Source organism: Pleurodeles waltl, chromosome 11, assembly GCF_031143425.1.
Source record: "Pleurodeles waltl isolate 20211129_DDA chromosome 11, aPleWal1.hap1.20221129, whole genome shotgun sequence".
NCBI classification, from domain to species: domain Eukaryota; kingdom Metazoa; phylum Chordata; class Amphibia; order Caudata; family Salamandridae; genus Pleurodeles; species Pleurodeles waltl.
In genome coordinates this window covers 384,668,608-384,692,485 of record NC_090450.1, presented here as the reverse complement: position 1 = coordinate 384,692,485, position 23,878 = coordinate 384,668,608, and the positions used below count along the sequence as shown (strand labels likewise).

The window sequence follows — 23,878 nt, the reverse complement described above, 5'->3', positions numbered from 1 at the left end:
GAATAGAGATGCAGGGTCTTCGTCATGGCAATGGAATCTGAAAGGAGGGCACCAAGTCTTTGACTATGGGAAAAAAGAAACACAACACAGGAACTAATTAAGGCTGTGCAAATGAAGGCCCTTAGGGGGACAACTGGGATTCGGTTGAGTGACAGATGGAGGGAACTAGCTGTGGACACCGGAGGAACTAGAACAGAACAATCAGGGTCGGGAACAGAATCGGAGACGGATCAGCCGCCTCAGGTGACCCCAATGACAGCAGACTTGTTAGGCTAACAGATAATTTTTCAAAAACAAATCAGTAAAACTATGACTATGGCTCAGCGGGAACGGACAGGAAGGAGGTGAGGGAGGGCGTCAGCATGGCTTCTGGGCCTCCTTTTCCATTTCTCTCCCATAATAAACCCCTCAGAGATGGGAGGGCAGAAAACAAACAACGAACAGTGTAAGACAAACTACGATAATTGCAATGATCCACGCCTCAGAAAGACATACAATGTGGATCGAGGATCTCCAGTCGGGATTCGGGCAAACACATATCATGAATTGAGGGGGTGGTTAGTTCTACAGGGTGGGGGTAGTTGGGGGAATGGTTTACAGTTCAGTTCAAAATGAGGGGGGAATGGAATTCGATATTGGTACAAAGGACATGCAGAATAAATGGTAGGTCAATCCCACAAATACAAACAGACTACCCTTTCTGAAAACATTACCATGGGTAACAAGAAACTGTCCCTCCTCACATGGAATGTGAATGGATTAGGAAATAAATATAAGCGGAGCCTAGTACATAAAGCCATATCTAGATATAAATCAGACATAATGTTCTTGAAAGAACCCCACCTTGTAGATACACAACATAAATCTATGGAGAGGGGAAAATACAAATTAGTGGGGCACACGCAATTTACATCCGGTTCTAGAGGGGCCATGATACGTATTAAAAAGCCCTTCCATTTCACACCACCTGCACCTGGGCAGACCCACACGGCTGTTACATAGCAATACTAGGTGAGGGAAAGTACCATCTTTCTTGGCATGTTACCCCCAATTTTACATGTATGTCAGAATGTTTTTGCCTGTCTCACTGGGATCCTGCTAGCCAGGCCCCCAGTGTTCATAGAGTGTGGCCTAGATGTGTATGCCTGTGTAGTGCCTAACTGTGTCACTGAGGTTCTGCTGATCAGAACCTCAATGCTCATGCTCTCTCTGCCTTTAAATTTGTCACTATAGGCTAGTGACTACAATTACCAATTCTAATTGGCACAAGGGAACCCCCTTATAAGTCCCTAGTATATGGTACCTAGGTACCCAGGGCATTGGGGTTCCAAGAGATCCTTATGGGCTGCAGCATTACTTTTGCCACCCATAAGGAGCTCAGTCAAAACGTTCACAGGACTGCCATGGCAGCCTGAGTAAAATAGTGTCCACGCTATTTTACAGCCATTTTACACTGCACTTAAGTAACTTATAAGTCACCTATATGTCCAACTCTGGATAGGTGCAAAGTTACTAAGTGTGAGGGCTCCCCTGCACTAGCAGGGGTGCCACCACATTGTTCAGGGCCATTTCCCCAAATTTTGTGAGTGCAGGGACACCATTTTACGCGTGCATGACATATAGGTCACCACCTATATGTAGCTTCACAATGGTAACTCCGAATATGGCCATGTGAGGTGTCTAAGATCATGGAATTGTCCCCCCATTCCAGATCTGGTATGGGGGGCAATCCCATGCACCCTGGGGGCTCCACTATGGACCCCCAGTACTGCCAAACCAGCTCTCTGGGGTATTCTCTGCAGCTACAGTTGCTGCCACCCCACAGACAGGGTTCTGCCCTCCTAAGGTCTGAGCAGCTCAGTCCCAGGAAGACATAACAATGTATTTCCTTTGGGAGGAGGGTGTTACACCCTTCTTGCATAAGTCAGTCTACACTGGTTTGGGGAACCCCAGTCCCTGCTCTGGCACGAAACTGGACAAAGGAAAGGGGAGTGACCACTCCCCTGTCCATCACCACCCCAGGGGTGGTACCCAGAGCTCCTCCAGTGTGTCTCAGACCACTGCCATCTTGTTTTCAGAGGTGTGGGGACATTCTGGAGGCCTCTGAGTGGCCAGTGCCAGCAGCTGACATCAGAGACCCCTCCTGATAGGTGCATACCTGGGTAAGTAGCCAATCCTCCTCTCAGGGCTAGTTAGGGTCTCTCCTGTGGGTTCCACTTCAGATTGTGACTTGCAAGAATCCACCAGGACTCCTCTGCACTTCTCTCTTCGACTTCTGCCAAGGATCGACCGCTGACTGCTCCAGGACACTTGCAAAACTGCAACAAAGTAGCCAGAAGGCTACCAGCAACATTGTAGCACCTAATCCTGCTGGCTTTCTCGACTGTTTCCTGGTGGGACATGCTCTGAGGGCTGTCTGCCTTCACCCTGCACTGGAAGCCACGAAGAAATCTCCTGTGGGTTGACGGAGTCTTCCCCCTGCTCCAGCAGGCACCAAACTACAGCCTCACCTGTACTCTGGGTCCCCTCTCATCCTGACAAGCTTGGTCCCTGGAACACAGGTGGTGAACCCAAGTGACCCGACTGTCCAGAGGTCCAACTGTCTGAATTTGGAGGAGGTAAGTCCTTGCCTCCCCTCCCTAGACAGTACCACTGTGCACCATGTGATCTGCCGCTACAAGGGCTTCTGTGCACATTTCCAAGAAATCCTGCATGCGCAGCCGAGCCTAGGTCCCCAGCACTCCATCCTGCAATGCTCAGCTCCCTAAGTTGACCTCCGGCGTCGTGGGACCTCTTTGTGCGATGTTGAGATGTAGCAGTGTTCAGTCTTCTTGCACCCATGTTCAAGGATTCCTGCGGGTGCTTCCCTTTTTCCAGTGGGCTCCCAACATTGCTGAGGGCCCCCTCTGCCTCCCCATCCTGAGTGGCGACATCCTGGCCGTTCCTGGGACAGTGCAGCACCCTTTTCCTTCAACCGCGACTCTTGCGTGTAGCAAGGCTTGTTTGTGGTACTTTGCCAAGGAAACCCCCCTGCATCTGCCCACACGTCATAGGACATCTTCTGCAAAAAGCAGAACCTCCTACCTCACTCCGTTGGTGCCGAACCAGCATCTCCGGAGGTAGCCATTTTGCACCTTGATCCAGAGTTTAGTGGGCTCCTGCCCCCCTGAGACACTTTAGCGAATCATGGATGTGGTCCCCTTCCTCTACAGGTCTTCAGGTCCAGGAATCCGTCTTCAGTGTGTTGAAGACTTGTTTGGTCCTTGCAAAATCCTTTATCACAACTTTAGTGTGTTTTGGGCGAAATCGTAGTACTTTACTCCTGCTTTCCTGGGTCCTGCGGTGGGGTCTCCTCTGTACCCTTGGTGTTTTCTGACACTCCCAGTGACCCTCTACACACTACACTTGCCTAGGGGTGCATTTGTGGTTCGCATTCCACTTTCTTAGTATATGGTTTGTGTTACCCCAGGCCTATTGCATTCTATTGTGTTCTACAGTGTTTGCACTATTTTCTGACTGTTTTACTTACCTGATTTAGTTATTTGTGTATATTTGTGTATGTTACTTACCTCCCAAGGGAGTATATCCACTGAGATATTTTTGGCACATTGACACTAAAATAAAGTACCTTTATTTTGAGTAACTCTGAGTATTGTCTTTCTTATGGTATTGTACCTGTATGATATAGTGATATTGCAGGAGCTTTGCATGTCTCCTAGTTCAGCCTTGGCTGCTCTGCTATAGCTACCTCTATCAGCCTAAGCTGCAATAATACTTCTACACTCTATTAATAAGGGATACATGGACCTGGTATAAGGTGTAAGTCCCATTGGTACCCACTACAAACCAGGGCATATAAAAACACACCTATACTATTAGTCAATGTGTACCTACCCCGGGTCTACAGGGAGAGGTGCTCCCAAAAATTGGTACAATATTCACGACTTCCCCACCAGCATCAATAAACATTGGGAGGTGATTTAAATATGGTGATGGATGCGGAAGTGGATGGGGCTAGTAAATAGAAGAAAGGATGCCCAACCAGAGGCAAACTAGCGGGCTTCACACATGCAATGGGCCTATGTGATGCATGGAGATCTCTCTACGGACAGGAAAAGGATATTCATATTATTCAGCTGTCCACAACACTCACTCCAGAGCGAGTTATTTCTTAATCACAGCAGACTTGCTACCAAGAATTAAAGATGCAAAATATCTGGCTAGGGGGATTAGTGATCATGCCCCTCTACATATGATGCGGTTTCTGGGACCTCGACCACCAGGAAAAGTATGGCGGATGCAGACATGGCCACTAAAAAATACAACAGTGGTTGAAGACCTAGAACGAGCCGCTCAGCACTATTTTACTGAAAAAGAAGGGTCGGTTCAAAGCCCGGTAACCCTGTGGATAGGCCTATATAGCTACTATCAGAGGGGAGATCATAGCGGGAGAAGTAGGTGAAATATAGCAAAGGGAGAAAATAATGGTACACTAGGAACTGAACTTATAACATTGGAATAGAGATACGCAACACAACCGACACAAGACAATAAAAAAACGATGATACAAAAAAGGGAGGAATACAATATAGTAAAAGGCTATATGAGGGTGGGAATAAAGCAGGCAAACTGCTAGCATGGTTGGACAAGAAGGAACAAAGTGACTCCCTTATTAGAGACATTTGGACAGCACAAGGGGAGCTAATAAGGGATCCTAAAGAGATAATGGAGGAAATGGCAGCCCAAATGGAGGATTTTTATAAATCCTGCATAGCCATTCCAGAGACAGAAATAGATAGCTTTATAGCTGACTGCCCCATGACACACCTATCCCCGCAGCATATTGCGGTACTAGAAGAGGAGATCACTGAGGAAGAAATGATGGCAGTGCTAGGACAACTACAGAAAGGGAAATCACCGGGGCCCAATGAAGTCCCTGTCATTTTTCTTCAGAAGCTCGGAAAGGGGCAGATACCACACCTTCATGCGGCATTACAACAAGCTTTTGAAATCGGACAACTTCCACCCAATATGAGAACTGCGACGATTATCCTTCTACCCAAACCAAACAAACCCAGAGACCGGGGGGATTCCTATCACCCGATCTCGTTGTTAAATGTCGATGCCAAAATACTGGCAAAGACACTGGCATTTAGACTGAGAAAGGTGATGACGACCTTGATCCATCCAGATCAAACTGGGTTTATACCTGGCTGCTCTTCAGCCCTGAACTTCAGAAGGCTCCTTAACAATATGGCCCTGATAACACATTTAACTAAAGGAAGAGCAATTCTCTCCCTAGATGCCAATAATGCATTTGATTCGGTAGACTGGAGGTATATGTTTGGCATACTGACCAAGATGTGGTTTGGCCCGAAATTTCGGAGATGGATTGCGTTACTATATAAAAGGCCCACCGCGAAAAATTAGAGTAAATAGATACACATCACAAGAGTTCGACCTTCACAGGGGGACAAGACAGGGGTGTCCTCTATCACTGATGCTTTTTGCGTTGGTGATCGAGGGACTGGTTAACTGGATAAGAATAGACACACTGATTAGAGGATGGCCCACCAATAGCAATAAGGAGGAACGGATCTCGTTCTGTGCAGACAACATCTTATTATATTTGACTCGGACATCCTCTTCACTGGGCCGCCTGGAGACATTTTTCAGGCTTTCGGGGAAGTATCACGATTCGGAATAAACTGGGGTAAATCTTTACTGTTCCCAGTAGTGGCATGGGAGACAGATCAAACAACAACGCTACCAGTTAGAGTGGAACTAGAGAAGTTCAAATACCTAGGCATCTGGATATCCGGCAACACCTCCACTACAGCACCAATCTACAACCCATATTGCAGAGATTCGAACTGGAGGTCAAGCATTGGCAAACATTCCTGATTTCATTGATCGGTAGAGCAGCACTTTTCAAGATGGTGGCTCTACCTCGCTTCCTCTATGTTTTACACAACGCCCCATAACCAATTCCAGATACATTCTTTCACAAAACGGACTCTCTAGAACGCACTTTGCTGTAGTCAGGGTGGAAACCTAGAATCAAACTGCACACCCTACAAAGATCAAAATATGAGGGGGGCATTGCCCTGGCAAATATCCAGAAGTACTACGAGGCGGCACTGCTCAGCACAATAAATCACTGGGCCTATGCCTCACGAGATTTACAGTTACCTGCACTGGCTATACAGGGGTAAATTGAACCCAGCATTCAGCCCACCAACAAAAACGGTCATACAAACATGGAAAAGACTCACTAGAGAAATGCGATGGGCCACACGCTTGACCCCCAAAACACCCATATGGGAAGGGACCAGACTACCCAAGATAAATTCCTTAACGGGCTATAAAGTCTGGGACAATATTGGGATAACGTATTTAGCTGACATATGGGATGCAATCGGGGTGGCACCCTTTTCACACCTCAAAACAGAATACCAAATGTCAGACACACAATGGTTACAATACGCCCACCTGCAGGGAGCCCTGAAACATAGCATCCCCGCAGAAAAAGAAACACAGGAAAATGCCCCATTAGAAACTAAACTTCTAGAGGGGGAGATACAAAGGAAAGTAATATCAGAGACCTATGGTAGAATTATGAGACATACGCAACCGTCACTATCTAATTTATGGGAGAGATGGAAAAGAGACTGTAAGCAACTGGAGGAGGAGGACTGGACAAAGGCACTAATGAGTGGCCATTCAAGCATCCCTCAAACTAATACAAATTAAAATACTACATAGGGTATATTATAAGAGGTCTCTGCTCTATAAGAAAGGGAGGGCAACAAATGATAAATGTCTACGGGGATGTGGGAATGAGGGCACATTCTACCATGTGTTGTGGACCTGCACCCGGGGCTCCTGATTCTGAGAGGAAGTCCCTGGAACATGCAATGGGGATTAATATAGAAGTGACACCGAAGTCAATGATACTGGGGGTTCGAGGACAAACCGACCACACAAGATATTAAAAACTACTGAATAATTTAGGTAGTATGATTGCAAAAAGGGACATAGCCAGAAGATGGGGTTCGGGGATAGCACCAGGCCACAATGAATGGTGGGACGGTATGGATAGATGCTGAATACTAGAAAGAGAAATATACAGAGATAGAGGCAATGAAAAAACATTTGAGAAGATATGGGGGAAATGGGAGACGTGATAGGCCAAAGTGGACTCCGAGGAACAACTATGGTCTCAGATAATTAGTGATGGAAGGTGGGAAGAGAGCCAGGACAACCCAGCAAAGCTAAATGGAGGCTCAGAATGAACAGATAGGGAAAGACAGGAATGTTATGTATTACCAACACAGTAAAGGACAGAGAAAGGGAAATCTTATGATAAGAAATGTACCAAAGAGGGGGAGGGGAAGTTTTCTAGTGAATGTTATCATTACATATTCACTATAGCTAATATGTTGTTTGAGATGTAAGCAAAGTACTATTGCAGTTTATTGTAGCACACACGAAAACAACAATAAAATGTGTTTAAAAAAAAGAGGTGCCTTCAGCAATTATTAAAAAAGTTTGAGGAATTTTGCAACTTGCGTGGCCTAGTGATAAATACTCCAAAAACGAAATAGCTGAGGATCAATCCTCACAGGGAGAGGCCCACACTTGGTGAGGTTGCACTTGAAAGGGTCAATACCTCTCAGTACTTGGGTGTAAAACTCTCAGCTAGAATGTCTTGGAAACCCCTTGTGGAAAAGATGACTATGAAGCATAGAGAAATCGTAAGGACCTTGCTAAGCCTTAGTCTGAAGGTCAACCAACAGAAATCCTTTGTCATGAGTTGTAGCCCGAGAAATACACATTAAAGAAATGACACCTTAGCAGCAACTACAATAGTGAAGGTACAGAAATCCAGTTTTTATAATGTATTTAATTCCTTTCACACTGTGCTTTTTATTATCTGTTTTTAATAGTAATTTGCTGATTTAAGTGACAATATGTTTATGGTGATTTGCTGAATAAAAGCTTTTGATGATGTTGATGATGATGATGAATTAAAACATATTTTAAACTAAAACTTACTCTTTATTAAAATTAAAATTCTAAAATAATAAATAATTAACAAAACACACTCTAACTTCTATCTCTTTACATGTACTTACTAAAACAAAATACTACAATTTCGAGAAAGTGTTAACCTGCCGAAAAATAACATTGATCACAAACCAGAAAAAAAAAAAAGAGAGAAAAGTAAGTGTAGGTAAATTATTATGAAATAGAATTTCACCCCAAAACTGAATAAAACAAAACCTAACAACCTCAATCTGTACAAACAGCAAACAAATAAACATTTATAATGACACTGATGCCTTTTTTCTTCCACAAGAAAAGGAAGCACCTGCTCCACATTACAACACCCCCAATGGAAATGCTGCAAAAAGTCTGAAACATCTAAGAGCGTACATATAAATATAAATAATAACGGTAGCTGCATAATTTTTTGTGTAAATAACAAACATATAAACATTTTAAAATTGTAATTCCTTATACAATTGCTCTATTTTCAGACATAATGGCAGAAAGAGCAAGATGCACAACTTCCTAGAAAGAAAAACAATTACTAAGGGCCCAATTACGAGTTTTGCAGAAAATTATGCTGTCGAGTTTTTGGCGGTCTATCCGATTGCAAACTTGCCATTTTGCCTGCCCAATTACGATCCTGTCTGAAACTCTGGTACAAAACAACCGCAGGACCGCCTCCACTACCAAGACTCCTTCTACTGCATGGACAGTGGTAAAGCCAGAGGCAACTCTGGGAGGCAGTCCCGCCAGGGTCAACCCTGTCCAGATTACGCTCTGTCCTTCCGCAGAGCTCTTCCTCACGGGGACATCGTCATGCAAAAGGCAGCGAAAAGCAGAAAAAGAGGTAAGAACTCACCTTTTTTTGGGGTTCCACTGTGGAGTCTGTTTATCCAGGTCCCTCCTGTGCTTGTGCTGCTGCCACCTGACCACGATGCTCTGTAACCCTGTTGTCACCGGAATCAAAGGTAGGATACACCATCACTTCTCCAATGTAAAGCATAATAACACTCCATCGTAATAAACAAACAACAAATACAGTACACATGACTACATACACAGAACAACACATACACAACATATACATGTGTTTTCTTAGGCACACACATTGTACTTACCTTTCTTTACTGCAGCAAAAAGTCACCCCGTCGGGACTCCACTGCATCATAGACTGCCTGCCCATCAGGAACACCGTAATATGGTGGGCGGAAGACCATCGACTGAGCAGTCTTTTTTGGACTGCCTCCACAACGGTATGGCCTTCCCACCACCAAATTCGTAATCGGGCAGTAAGTCACATGCGCTACACCTCCCACCAAGAAACTATGTCAGTGGGAAATGTGAATTGTAAATGTACTAAATATTATTGTGATGCATGCTATGTGAGCTTTACTACAAAAGATTATGTTGTGATTGATAAAAGGGAATGCCACCACCCCCCAAATGTGACAGAAGTATAAGAAAGGGAGGTACTGGTGGATTTAAGTCAGACAAGCACTAGGTCCCTAAAGTTCCAGAACACATCACTGGCCAACTACCACCTATACCCATTTTAAGGGGTTTAATTGCACATACTAAAAAAGCCACCAGCAATGCGCCTCCTGCCCCTAGAAGATTCCAAGATATTGAGCGCAGGGTGATGCCTACAGCAGTCACTCTGTCAACTATCTTGTCCCACATTTCCATTTTCCTACTGAGAGGAGTGCGCTGGACTTGAACTCCAAACAATTGTGGCTCTACTCTGATGATTTCATCTACCATGACTCCCATCTCATCCTCAGAAATACATGGATTTTTAGAATGTGACATGGTGGAATTTAAAAAATGAATATATGACAGTGACTTACTAAAGAGGATACATGTAAAAGGGTGTGGCTGGCAAAGGTGTGTGCTTGGTGTGAAAAGAGATGGTGAGAAAAGAGTGATGCCTAGTAACTGTGCTGCTGTGTTCAATAATTAGCTCTGGCTTCTGTGTATTGTGTTGATGATGCAGAGGATTGTGGTGTGTGAAGTGGTGTTTTTTTATAGTGTCCTTTGCAGGTGTGTCCAGTGTGGCAATGTGTCAGCTGTGTTGTTTCCAAATCCATCCAATACGCCGTTGTGTATTACTTTGGTGGCCACAGACCACTGTGGTTTGGACTGCCATTGGCTGACTGCCATGCGTGCCTACCACTGCGACTTTGGGCTTGCAATACGGTCAGTGTTGTCGGGCTTGAGGTCAGACCGCCTGTTTCTGGGCATTCATGCTGCTGCCTGTCTGCCTTTTTTGCTTGGCAATCAGTGGTCTTGCCTGTATATAACTCATAATACAGCCATCAGAAAGACCACCAACATGACAGTCTTTTTAGGACCACCAACATGGCAGGCTGATGGTTCAATCTCCAAATTTGTAATGAGGCCCTAAGGGTGGATTTTGCTACAAACAATGAATTTGCCTTTCAAATAAAATAGTGATTGTACTAACCTTGGTCCCTGTCTCTAAGGTAGCTAACCACTACCATATACTGATAGAAAGCCGTTTCTACCAAGAAAATCAACATAAACTAAGCACCTTAATGGAGTATTTCGAAGGTACTCAGGTTGGTAGACTACATCACTCTAGACATATACGCCATCCCAAATTCCAGAAACAGAGTTGGGATGTTATCACATGACCTTGGCACAGGAAGCTAAAACAAACAACGCAGAGAAGGATGGCACAATGAATTTCAAAACACACTAGGCAAAACCCAACCTACACTCTATACATTTATTGAAGCATTACAAAAAGAGCAAAACTATCAACAGCTACGAATGGAGCAACCTGTAACCCAAATTATGCCTAAACTTATTCAAACAAGCCAACATATTGTATGACATGCTACAATGTAAAGTAAAACTGTTCATAAAAAGCAAAGAAGTAGATAACTTAGCAATGATATCCAAAAGCATATTATAAAATATATACTAACCTATAATACTCCCCAAAAAGTATAGCATAATCTTAACCAAAATTAAAATCATTTTTGTATAAATAATAAACATAATATTTTAGCAGTCAAAACAATAAATAAAACTCCAAACTTAAATCACACTGATATAATAACATAATAAATACATTGTTTATATAAACAATCTAAACCTCATCAATCAAAATCCTCAAAGAACAAGCACAATCCATTATAGCCTTAGAACCCGCCATAGTGGTCTCTACTGGCCATTAAAGACCCGCTCCCGCATTAAAGGCCTGAACCTTTCTGCAGGGGCAGAATGTTCTATTAAATAAAACAAATACCTCACGAAGCCCAAGGGGATTAAAATCCCTTTGGGCTCTGTGGGACTTTGGTCACAGCAGTTGCTGTGAACAAAGAGAACATTGGAATGTTGGCTCTGGGCTTTTACCGGCCAGTAAAAGCCCAGAGCTCTCCATTGTCTGCAATAGAGATCCAAACATTCCAATGTTCTAATATTTACTATAATTGCAACAAATAAGATACACAATTCCAAATAACAATCATAAACCAATTCCACATAGGTAACACATAGGTAATAAAATGTAACTTTCCCCACCTAAAACAGATACATTCAATTTGACTTACTGTTCTGTAGATGCAGATCATCAGCTATTCCCACATAATCAAAAAGTATAATCCACCAAAAGTGGGGAAAATAAAGTCCAACAAGCCAAAAAAAATGCAAAAATGAAACCAATCAAATCGAGATCCATCAAAGCAATCTAAAGTATCCAGGAAACAGAAAAGACCTGAAAAAGTGTTAAAAAAAGAAATTCTCCTGAAAACCTGGAAAATTAAATCAAATAAACCAAAAGAGATATCCTTTTTAAAAAAAAATTATAAATCCAAATGTCCATTGGACACAGTCAAACATTTAAAACCTGAAAAGTAAAACAGAAAACCCACCCGCAATAAACATTACATTCCCAAAAGTACATATATATTACCCTTAAGTACATATATATTTCTCTTAAACTTCAAAAAGCAAGTAACATAACACAATATCATGTAAAAGACTGAAACATCACTAAAGCACTGAATGGAAATGTAAACCAGCAAACTAGTTAAAATATTACTATTAATACATCTAAATGAACAGAAAACCCACAAACAACACTATACCTAACCTCTATACCTCTTGTTACATCCCCCTACTGTCACAACCCTAAAGAAACTTTAAAAAGGGACTTACCTTTTCCGATGACCAACAGCATCTTACCACAAACTGGATCCCAGAAAACAGACTTAAAATATGACAAACAGACTACACAAGAGAGGATAGCAGTAAAACAAATTGCAGCTAAATGCAAGTCAAAAAAGATCCCATAGAATTGAATGGGAAAATAAGTTAAACTGTGGAATGTAAAACATGTCCAAAAATGTTGTAAACAATTGTAAAGTCTACATTAGATGATGGTATAACAATATACAATTATTTATTATGTATAGTAAAGATGTATGTTAAAATTATGTTAAGAAAATGTGTATGAAACCATTTAATAATAGTTTAAAAAAATGTTAAACAGCCAGAAAACCAGAAAAACCTGGAAAACGTACAGCATACAATACTATTTAAATATGATTTATATTGTTTATTTAATAGTAATGTGTATTAAACATCATATATATATATATATATATATATATATATATATATATATATATATATATATATATATATATATATATATATATATCAATTAAAACAGTTTCCTCAATCCAGGAAAAGGAAACCGGACACCATGGCAGTGCAATCTTATTTAATTGACGCGTTTCAGCCGTAGCCTTGTTCACAATACCATTCCAATTCATTCTAATCTCATATATACACAAATATAAAGAACATGGACAAAGGACCAACTTCGAAAACAGATTCCCCAGGACAGACTAGTACGGCAGTAATTTTGGAGTGTAGCTTTTCACATAGCAAGCCAATTAAAGATAGCATGTTTTTCTCAACATGTCGTCATGAAACATTATGCCATTGCGCTCATATCAACTTATTGATTTAAAATTATTCATTTTTAGAGTCCAAATGCAATACTGTACTTTCAATAGTGTTTCTAAATCTTGAGTTGAAAATATTCTAATTACCTTAATGCTTCTTTATAGGCTTTCAACTCATCCACTGTGCCTATTTTTCAAATTGTCACCTGAAAAGAATGTCTTCTAATTGGATCCCGAGACGTCTACTCATACTGATTTTTTATTTTTTTAAATACATTTTTTTTTACAATAAAAACAAATCCCAAAGTGTAAAAATTTCAAAGTGTAAAAATTACAAAGTGTAAAACTTTTTGCCAAAATATTATAACCCTAAAACTCACTAAGTATCGACCCATATATATCTATCCTACCTATCTCATCATTGTATTATTCCATTATTTCAACATCATGTCCCGGCAATCTACTCTTAATATACTATCCAAATTGCGTATAAATATCGACACATGAATAAATATGTATGAATATGTATATAAGTATATAAATACATTAGTAAATCTAAGAATAAATAACTATACAAATAGGTCAATTATATCATAAAACACCAGTGCTGTAAATGCTTACAAAAAAACTATATAAAACTCATGTTCATTACTAACCCCACCGTCCCACAATGAGATACATATATACATACACTTGTATACAAATAATAATTCGCTAATCTAAAGTCATATCAAACTGGAACATGATTTCAACTCATCTTATTTTCTCAAATGTACAGCTAGTTCCTCACTCAAGTTTAATCCTTGTGGAGCAAGGGTTTCAAAATCAATAATGTATTTAGACTCCAAAATCCTCAATTTTACAACTCTGTCACCACCACGTGGATCCTTTTTCACCTGATCAATCACTAAGAATTTTAGCTTTTTCTCATCTCAATTATGCATAGTATGAAAGTATCTTGCCACCGGGTACTTCTGATCATTATGTCTGATGGCTCTCATATGTTCAAGAACCTTCTTTTTTGCTCGGTGGATTGTGCTGCCAACATACAATTTACCACATGGGCAAACTAGGCAATATACACAATAATCAGTGTTACAGTTAAAGAGGCCTCTGATCTTAAAGTGTCTATCCCCTATCACAAGGGTATTGCAATTTTCACTTTTGCCACATGCCTTGCAATTCAGGCAACATACAAAGACTGTACTGTTGTTCCCACTTACACAAACATTTGATGTAATCATATTGCGGCTCAAATTATCTCGCAAGGACTTACTCTTCCTAAATGTGATTTGCAGTGTCTCATGTACATATTGTGTCAACACAGAATCTGTTTGAAGAATATGCCAACTTTTGCTTAATATAGATCTGACTTTGTTTGATTGTTTAGAAAAAGTGGTAATAAATCTTATATTCTCATCCTCCATGGGTATAGTGTTACGGGTATCGAACAGCAGGCTTTCTCTTGTAATTAGACTAACTTTATCTATAGCTTGAGCAACCAGCTGTTCACTATATCCTCGTTCTTTAAATCTTTTACACATACTTCTCTGTTTCTGCTCAGAATCTTGCGCAGTACTACATATACGTTTTGCCCGTAGAAGTTCCCCATATGGGATACTACGTATAAGACTACCCGGATGTGCACTCTGTGCACTGAGGAGACTATTCCCCTGCTGTTTTTTTCCTGTACAGCTTTGTGGTAAGTCCCTCTTCAGGTACAACAATCTTCACATCCAAAAATTCAATACCAGTATTGCTAACTGCTCCACTGAAAGCCAAATTGCAATTGTTCACATTCAACTTCGATATAAATTTGTCTGCTGAGATCTTGTCACCCCTCCAGATGACAAATACGTCATCAATATACCTACACCATAGGACTACATGTTTCTCAAAGTCGGGCAAACTGATGGACATCTGCTCCTCCCACCAGCCCATGAATAAATTTGCGTAGCTGGGGGCGAAACAGGTGCCCATCGCTGTCCCTTGTAGTTGTCTGTAAACATTATTGTCAAACAAAAAGAAATTATTCTTTAGACAAAAATCGATCATATCTAATATCATCTCAGTATGTAACAGGTAGGAGATTGGTCCCGCTCTCATGTGATGTCTTGTAGCGGCCAAACCCGCATCATGTTTAATGCACGTATAGAGGCTGGCCTTCAACTGTCACAATTGTTTAATTACATCTTTTTCAAATACTTCTATGGAATCACATTGGATTGTGGGTAAAAAACTAGATTTAGCTTTAAATGGTCCAGGACATGATTTGTCTACGTCCACCCCCAAAATATCAAGGTTAATCAAAGGATCTTGATGAGCTGCTGTATCTTCCTGGACCATTTAAAGCTAAATCTCAGTTCAATTAGAAAACATTTCAAAATATTTGTAAATAAATGTAAAGACAGATGTATTTTTTTCCAACAAATTATCAATGTCATTATAGTTTTCAACATTTAAAATAATCCATAAAAATAGTTTACAATTGAATTTTTTTTAATTAAAACAAATATTTAAAAAATCAAATAAAAGTAAATTTACAAAATATTTTACGTTAATAAATTCAAATTTGCTACATTTTCATTTTGACCATGATTTTTATAATTAAAATATTATTTTCATGTTTACATTAGCATACTTTTGATTTCATATAATGAATACGTTCAAAATATTTGACATTTTATTTTGATTTATATGATTCATTTGATTCATATGATTTATATTGTTTATTTAATAATAAAACATATTGACAATTGTTTTATCAATATATATTTTAAAGAAAGTGTTAGATACTAAAGGGGTGACGTTTACTAGTCCCACTCCAATTTAAACCAATTTTGCGAAGGTGTTGGACACTAAAGGGGTGACATTTACTATTCCCACTCCAATTTAAATCAATTTGAAGAAGATGCTGGACACTAAAGAGTGATAATTACTATTCCCACTCCAATCTAAAACAATTTGGGGAAGGTGGTGGACAGTAAAGGGGTGGCATTTACTATTCCTTCTCCAATTGACAAACAATTTGGAGAAAATTTTGGACATTAAAGGGGTGAAATGTATTATTCCTTCTCCAATCGAAACCAATCTGGGGAAGGTGTTGGACACTAAAGCGGGGAAATGTATTATTTCAACTACAATCTAAAGCATTTTAGCATGGTGATGGACACTAAAAAAATGTAGATACACAATCAATATTCAATACTCACACAATTTTTGTTGTATAAAATAAAAATTACTTAAACAACACAATAACTCAAACAGAAAACATATATATGTAAAATGAAACATTAACATATAAAATAATACGTTAATCACTTCTTATAATGAATGCATTTTATTAACATTCATTAATATTCCTAAACTTTGAAACATAACATACAAAAGTATTAAACCAAAATTGAAAATCATACAATTTAAATAGAACATGTGAAATTAAATTTCAAATTATATATAAAAATAATTTAATTACATTGAAATTAATAAATTGCAATATATGTGTATATATATATATGTATATATATATATATATATATATATATATATATGTTCCCAACAACAGAACTTATGGCAGTAATAAAAATAATAAAAATGTCATCAGTACATTTTTGTTTAATAGGTTATAAATAACGCATGGCCTGATTAGGAGTCTGGCGGTCAGACCACCAGAACTCCAATCCGGTGGCCTCCCTACCACCATATTACGATAACCCTGCCGGGCCGGTGGACACAGTACAGCGGCATTGGCTTCAGCTTTAAGGAGAGCTGAAGCCAAAGCCGCCGTACTATGTGCATTGGCAGCACACTCGGAATACGCACTGTCTGCCATGGTAGACAGTGCACATTCTCAGTGTGTTGAGAGAGGGGCCTCTGCAAAGGCAGTGTAGGGGCCCCCCTGTGGTCTCATCCCTGCCCTTCCACCGGCCTTTCAATGGAACGGTCCCTGCCATAGAAAGGCTGGCAGAAAGGCAAGTTATAATCAGCACTGCAGCTTGCACCGTGGCTAACCCATCGGGATGTCTGATCCTGGCGAGGGCAGTCGTGTGCTGGTGGTCCAACCACCAGCATCGTAATGTGGAGGTCAGGCCAGCAAGGTTGCAGCAGTCCGATCACCACCATGGGTATGGCGGTCCATGGACCGCTATATTTTTAATGAGGACTTAACCAATAACATATAAATATTCAACAAAATCTTAACTTATGCAGAATAAATAATACATATGTACTCTATTTCCACAATTAAGTTATACATTTCAGTTTTTTAAAAATAAACATAAAAATAATTGTAATTTGTTTCCAATAATTTAACAATTACATTATAATGTTCAACATTAAAAACATGATCAAATATTTTACAAGCTCAAAAAAACATTTGATACATTTTAATTTTCACAACTATTTCTACAATTAAAATAATTATGTCCATGTTTACATTAATATATTTTAAATTTAATATAATTTATCAATACATTCAAAATATTTATGAAATATTTTGAAATATTAATGTAACAAAGCTAATTTATACATTTTACAAAATTGATGTGAATATCATTGAGATGAATAACATTATAGTTACATTATAACATTTACTTTTAAAAAAATCTTCCCACCCCCAACCCAACAACCTGCCATTAAAAAAAATTATATGGAGATTATGGCTGTCCTGTGCCGGGAGTGCTGGCAAGAGCCATATAGAGAGTGAGTCACTGCACTATTCAAAAGCATGAGGTGAGAAAAAGCAGGTTTTGGTCCCGCTGCCACCAAGCTGCTGAACTAACATAACGGATCGCCCAAGGCTTCCCGGCACATGTGGACCAAGTCTGTGCACTACGATCATCAACAATATGTTTAACTCTACTTTTTTGTGCGGCATCTCTTTTTGACATCTTCCCAGCCCTTTAGCCACAAAAGTGCATTGATCTGGGTGCTCCGAAACATCATAACCTTTGCCTGACTTAGACTTTGGCCTGGTCTCAGCCTGCTTGCTCCTACTCTAAGAAGACCTGTGGGGCCTCAGGGTGCTGAACTGACCCCCCCTTCCTTCTTTGGGTAGCACTTCCAGAAACTGCATTATCAATGGGGCTCACTGACATTAAACAGAACAAAACTTACATTTGACCCTACCTGTGGCCCCAGGAGACCTCTTTCCCAATCAGACACTGTGATTTCCCATGCACTGATGCTGTGGCTACGTCCCCCGATTGGGGCCTCCGCAGTTGTTGCCAAACTTCATGCAGGCTTTAAGTCCATAGACTGCCACTTGGATACTCTGCAGTTAGCTTGAGCACATGAATGAGGCCCTGGACCGCGATAGAGCTCGGGTTGAGGGCGCAGAGGGAAGAATTTTAGGTATCGAATATGACACTGTGGACATCAGAAAGTGCTTTGACAAAGTTGAGTGCATGCTTAAATCTGCCATTTCCAAAAATGAGGATCTCGAAGCGCGTGATATTCTTGGCTGAAACCACAAACATCGGGCGCTATAATGAGTTTGTGGAGAAATTACTTCTTGACCTTTACAGTAGCCAAGACTTCACCTCTACGTTTGTGGTCGAAAGAGCCCACAGGTCACTGGGACCATGCCCATCCCCTGGTGCACCGCTGTGCACCATCATAGCATAGCTTATAAACTTTAGGGACAGGGAACTGGTGCTGTGCCTCACCAATGAGCGAGGTTTCGTCCATTACCAAGGCACAGCAACTTCACTGTTTCTGGATTTCACCCTGGCAGTCCAAGAGGCCCATTGCAAATATGCAGATGTCTAAAACACCTTGAAGAAGCTAGGCCTCAAATATAATATGCTTTACCCGGCATGTCTTCGAGTGGAGGTGAACGGCAAATACCTAATCTTCAATGGCCCTGCTGTTGTAGCCCACTTTTACAAGCAGCACGGAGGAGGACTTGGTTCTCCACTCCAGGCGGCGCGGAACTGCTCCCTGGCTCTATCTGTTTCCCCTCCTCAGGCCAGTCAGCCATCTTTATAGACTTGGAGCGACAGAGTTTGAACCCCCAAATGGCTCTAATGACCTTTGCACAGACTCAGGTCCACCAATGAGTACAGTATTCCCTCTCCTCATCTCATGTGGTATGGTCTGCTGATTCAGAAACCTATGACTCCATACCCTGCAATCACAATGGGCACTGACAGCTGCAGGGTTGCCACACCCCTCCCCCTGAGGTCTTCAACATAGTGTTAATGTTTTTCTTTGTTGTGTTTCTTCTTGTGGGGATTCTCCTGATGCTGGCGGCACTGGTGTGGGTGGTGGGCGGGATTTGTTTTGATCTGTTAGTGGCTTTTCTGTTTGATGCACTACTGCTAATCACCAATGGTCCTCTGCTATGACTTATATCTCACACATAGGTATGTCCTGGTGCCACATATGGCTACCCCGCTGAGACACAGTGGTAGATAGCATAGACATATCTAGCATTACTTGGAACATCCAAGGCTTAAACAACCCCAGGAAAGAGTAACAAGTTCTCTCCTATCTGAATATATGTGGCATTAGGCATTTCTCCAAGAGACTCACCTCTCCCTCGAAACAACTGCCCTTATGGCTCTATATGGGAACCTAACCACTTTTTGACCCATTATAGCTCATATTCCCGTGGGGTTTGCAATTTTAATCCACAAAAGCATTCCCTTTCAATGCCACGAACAGTTCGCTGATACAGAAGATTGTTATATTATTGTCTCTGGTACACTTGTAACTGAATTTTATCACAACTTATCAATGTTATTGGGCTGCCCACAGGTCGACTTTATGCTCTTGTGGGTGATTTCAACATGACATATAACCCACTGATAGATTCCACTGGTGCCCCTATAATCTTGAAGATGCCCTTGCACCACGCCTTGCACGACCTTCTTGATACTTACCAACTCTCAGATTCTTGACAAGCCCATCACCCTCTCGACAAAGGTTAAAGATTTTACTCAGCCCCACACAATGTATGGATGTGCATAGACATTGCTTTGTATCCTGAGGCTCCCTACTATGGATGACTGATATCACCCACCTGCTCTGCACTCTCTCAGATCATGGGCAGATCAAAATAACATTGTGTATTTCATTTCTGAGCTACACAGCCAGGCAATGGCGTTTCCCAGAATACACCCTATGTGATGCAGCATTGAAGTCTGAACTATGTGATGCTATCAATGAATATTTCACGATTATGGATGGGTCTGTGGATTGACATGACACACTTTTGGGAGGCCTTTAAGGTCTATATCCAAAGTATTTGCATCTCTAAACATGCTGGAGTTCTGCGCAGCATTCGTACTGACTTGTCCAGGGTGGAAAGAGAACTGAGAGTGAGAGCTGACCCACAAAACATGCAAATTCATAGGCACTCTGTGCTGTTGCAGGAGTTCCGTGACGTTGCTGAATGTGAGTGTGTCCTCCTGTGAAAATATTCCTGAGCTCGTCAATACGGAGAGAAAGAAAGGCTGGGCTGCAATCTGGCCTGATTGCTGAGCCCCAGCTACCACTTCAATTACGTGAAGGACCTCCTCACTGAAGACGGTGTGTCTGTCTGTGATAAAACCAGCATCACACAAAGTTTATTGACTTACTATCAACAGCTATATGCATTGCGTGCTGCTTTTGCCCTGGAGGCTACTGCTGAATATTTGGCGAAGGTGGCCATGGCATTGCTCACTAGGGGACACCAGCAATCTTTATCTGTGCCTGTCACATCTGAGGAAATAGCTCAGGCGACTGACACACTGATTGGCTCCAAGACCTCTGGGTTAGATGGCCTCGCTGGCCACTTCTATGAAGCTCATAAACATATTTTGGCCCCCACCTGCTGAAGATCTAAACGGAGGCCCTACATGAGGGAGTTCTCCCCATACCCTATGAGAAGCCGTCATCACTCTCCTACTGATACCCACTAAACCAGCTTACCCTCTGTATGTCAAACCACTCTTTGCCCTTATTGAACTATGACAATAAAATGTAGGCCAAGGTTATTGCTAAGTGCCTTGGCTTTCTAATGGAGCAGATAATCTCCCCAATGCAGACTGGTTTTGTCCTGCTCTGTTCCACAGCCCTCAACTGATGCACCTTATTTGCGGTTCTGAATCAAATTTCACCAAACCTCCCTGCTGCCGCCCTCTTTGATGCCAAGAGGGCATTTTATTTGCTAGAGTGCAGGCAACTTTGGTTAAGTTGGGAGTGCCTCAGCGCTTTCAAGATCTCATCATACTTCTATACACAAACCCCTTAGCCCGCTTGAAAATAAATGGCACCTTCACCTAGGCCTTCCCTATATCCAGGGGTAAAAGACAGGAATGCCCCCTTTCCCCACTCCTATTCATCTTCCCGCTGCACCTGCTAGCCCATCACCTGCAGAAACTACACCTGCACAGAGGCCTCTGCTTTCAACACAGCATCTCTGTATACTGATGATATACTGTTGTTCGTCATAGATCCAGCCACACATCTTCTACTTATTAATAACTAAATCATACAACGTGGGCTACTGTCTGGCCTCTCCATCAGTTGGAACAAATCCAAACTAATCCTTCTGGCGGATGTCACCACCCCTGGTGACCTGACCCACACCTTGCACTGGTGCCCAGACTCTACCCGATATCTAGGAATCATAATACATAGAAAAAGGGCTGAAGTTATCTGTCAAAATTACAGAACCACCATTATAAAAGGGTGCTACACAGGTGGAGAAGTGGATTAAGTTGCTGCTATCTATAGCAGAATGGATAGCCAAATTTAAGATGGTGGTCCTCCTGCACTTTCTATACCTTTTTGTTAATATTCTCATTGACTTAAATTTTTTTTGCTACACAACGCAGCCTTCTGCTGCACCTTATTTGGGTGGACACGCACCCCAGAATCCGATGGGAGACACTGAGGGCCTGATTTAGAGTTTTTGATGGTATAACATGTCCGCCATGTTACAATCTCCATAGGCTATTATGGGATCCCAATACAGCGGACGGAATATCCATCATGTTTGTGACTGAGGAACCCCCTCCACCAAATTCTAAATTAGGCCCTGACTCTTCCATATGAGCATGGTAGATTCAGAATTCCTGATTTCAAGCTCTATTATTTAGTGGCACAATGTCACTTTACCTATTACTGGTATTACCTGGACGGCAGGCTTCCTATCCTAAACCTGAGCAACATCAAGTGCACAACACTCCTCTATCCTCCCTTCTCCTCTGGGGACAAGCTCTTGCTACAACCTGCTGGGCGTGGTTGCGACTCAGATGATATTTAGATGATGGGATCCTCTACTCTCCTAACCTACCCTTCCCGAACAATCCTTGCACCACCTAACCCAAGAACGCCTAGTTCAGAGGACACTGGAATCTCACCACCTGCACACAACTGGAGATCTCTTCACAAATGAAAGAGTCACTGGCCCACCCACACCCGCCCCTCCTGGGAGACACTCCACTATGGATCACTTTATATTCCACTGCTTACAAAGTATGATACGGGAAACTATACTCACCCAAAGAACTATCTGATTTCCTCCCTGACATTAGTTATCGCCACTGCTGGCAACACCTGACTAATCTCCATCCTATATGATACTGGCGTTACTTTGAAACTTGCCGGGCAAGGGAAAGCTACGCAGGATGGGGGCATGACTTAGGCTTTTCTATATCCGATAAGACTTGTCAGTACTGCTGCATGCAAACAAAACTGGTATCCCCGAATCACAGACACAATTTGCTCCAGTATAAACATCTACACGATGCCTATACCACACATAAAGCCTTGGAGCACCTTAAACCCATTAGATCACATCAGTGTCCCAAATGAGCTACTGATTATGCTGATTCTGCACATTTTACTTGAAGCTGTCTTGTAATAGACGAGTATTAGGAAACAGTGTTTACCTTAATTTCGACCATGTTTGAACAAACAATTGACCCAGACCCCATGATGGCCCTCTTGGGATATGTTAAGCCACTACTGCTTTGGCTCAGATTTGTTGTAGCTATTGTTCTATTGCTGACCAAAAAGCCAATAGACCTGTATTGGGGCAGCACCTGAGCCCCCACCACTGATGCTTGGCTAAAAGACATGTTGTTCTGTGATACAACATGCGAGCTGTATGCTTATCTTCAACCCCCATCCCACAGGCCCAAAGACATCTGCCCACCTCTCCAAGACTATTTTTTATCCCTAGAATCTGATTCTGCTGATGGCTGTGACACCTGATTCGTTATTTCATGCTATGGATGTTCCCCGCTGTACTGTCCACCATTGCTGGATTGCAAGTCTTTTATACATCTGCTTTTTACTCTGTGCAGTAATGTTTGTATTGTTTAAAAAAATGCAATAAATACATTTAAAAAAAGAATTTCAGAATAATAAATCGTCTCACTAAACACACAAATAAAAAACGTATTACTCATATAAAATCAAACACACTACTATAAAATACTTACAAAAAACACAAACGATATCATGTGTCACAAGATTTTCTAAACTGATATTTTTTTTCAACAATATTAAAAACAACATTTTAAATGATATTCTCGCCTTCTGTATTCCTGTTGAAGATATTTTTGACACAATATTTTTGCATCACAATATTTTTTATTCAATTTTTTGACCAAACAGTCCCCTTAATTAGAGCATAGCACCTCAGAATAAAGTGAAATGCTATTATACTTAACTATAAGGATCTAGTGGCTGCCTCTGTACTGGAAATCTCTGTAGTGGTCACATCAGCGTATTTGCATAAATGTAGTGGAGGTGCACCTAGCGGGAGCCTCATGGTGTGTGTTAATGACAGTCTTGTAGCATTCTTAAGAAGCAAAAAAGTAACACGCCTTTCTAACTAGAGTACTTACAGGGGAGTAATAAAACATTTCTGTTTTTATTGTAAC

At 41.2% G+C, this 23,878-nt stretch overlaps 1 protein-coding gene across 1 annotated transcript in view; it reads right to left on the bottom strand.

Annotated features, from left to right (window-relative positions):
• KLHL6 (kelch like family member 6) overlaps positions 1 to 23,878 on the bottom strand; it is a 1,417,570-nt gene that overhangs the window by 732,069 nt on the left and 661,623 nt on the right. The gene's annotated exons all lie outside the window — the stretch shown is intronic.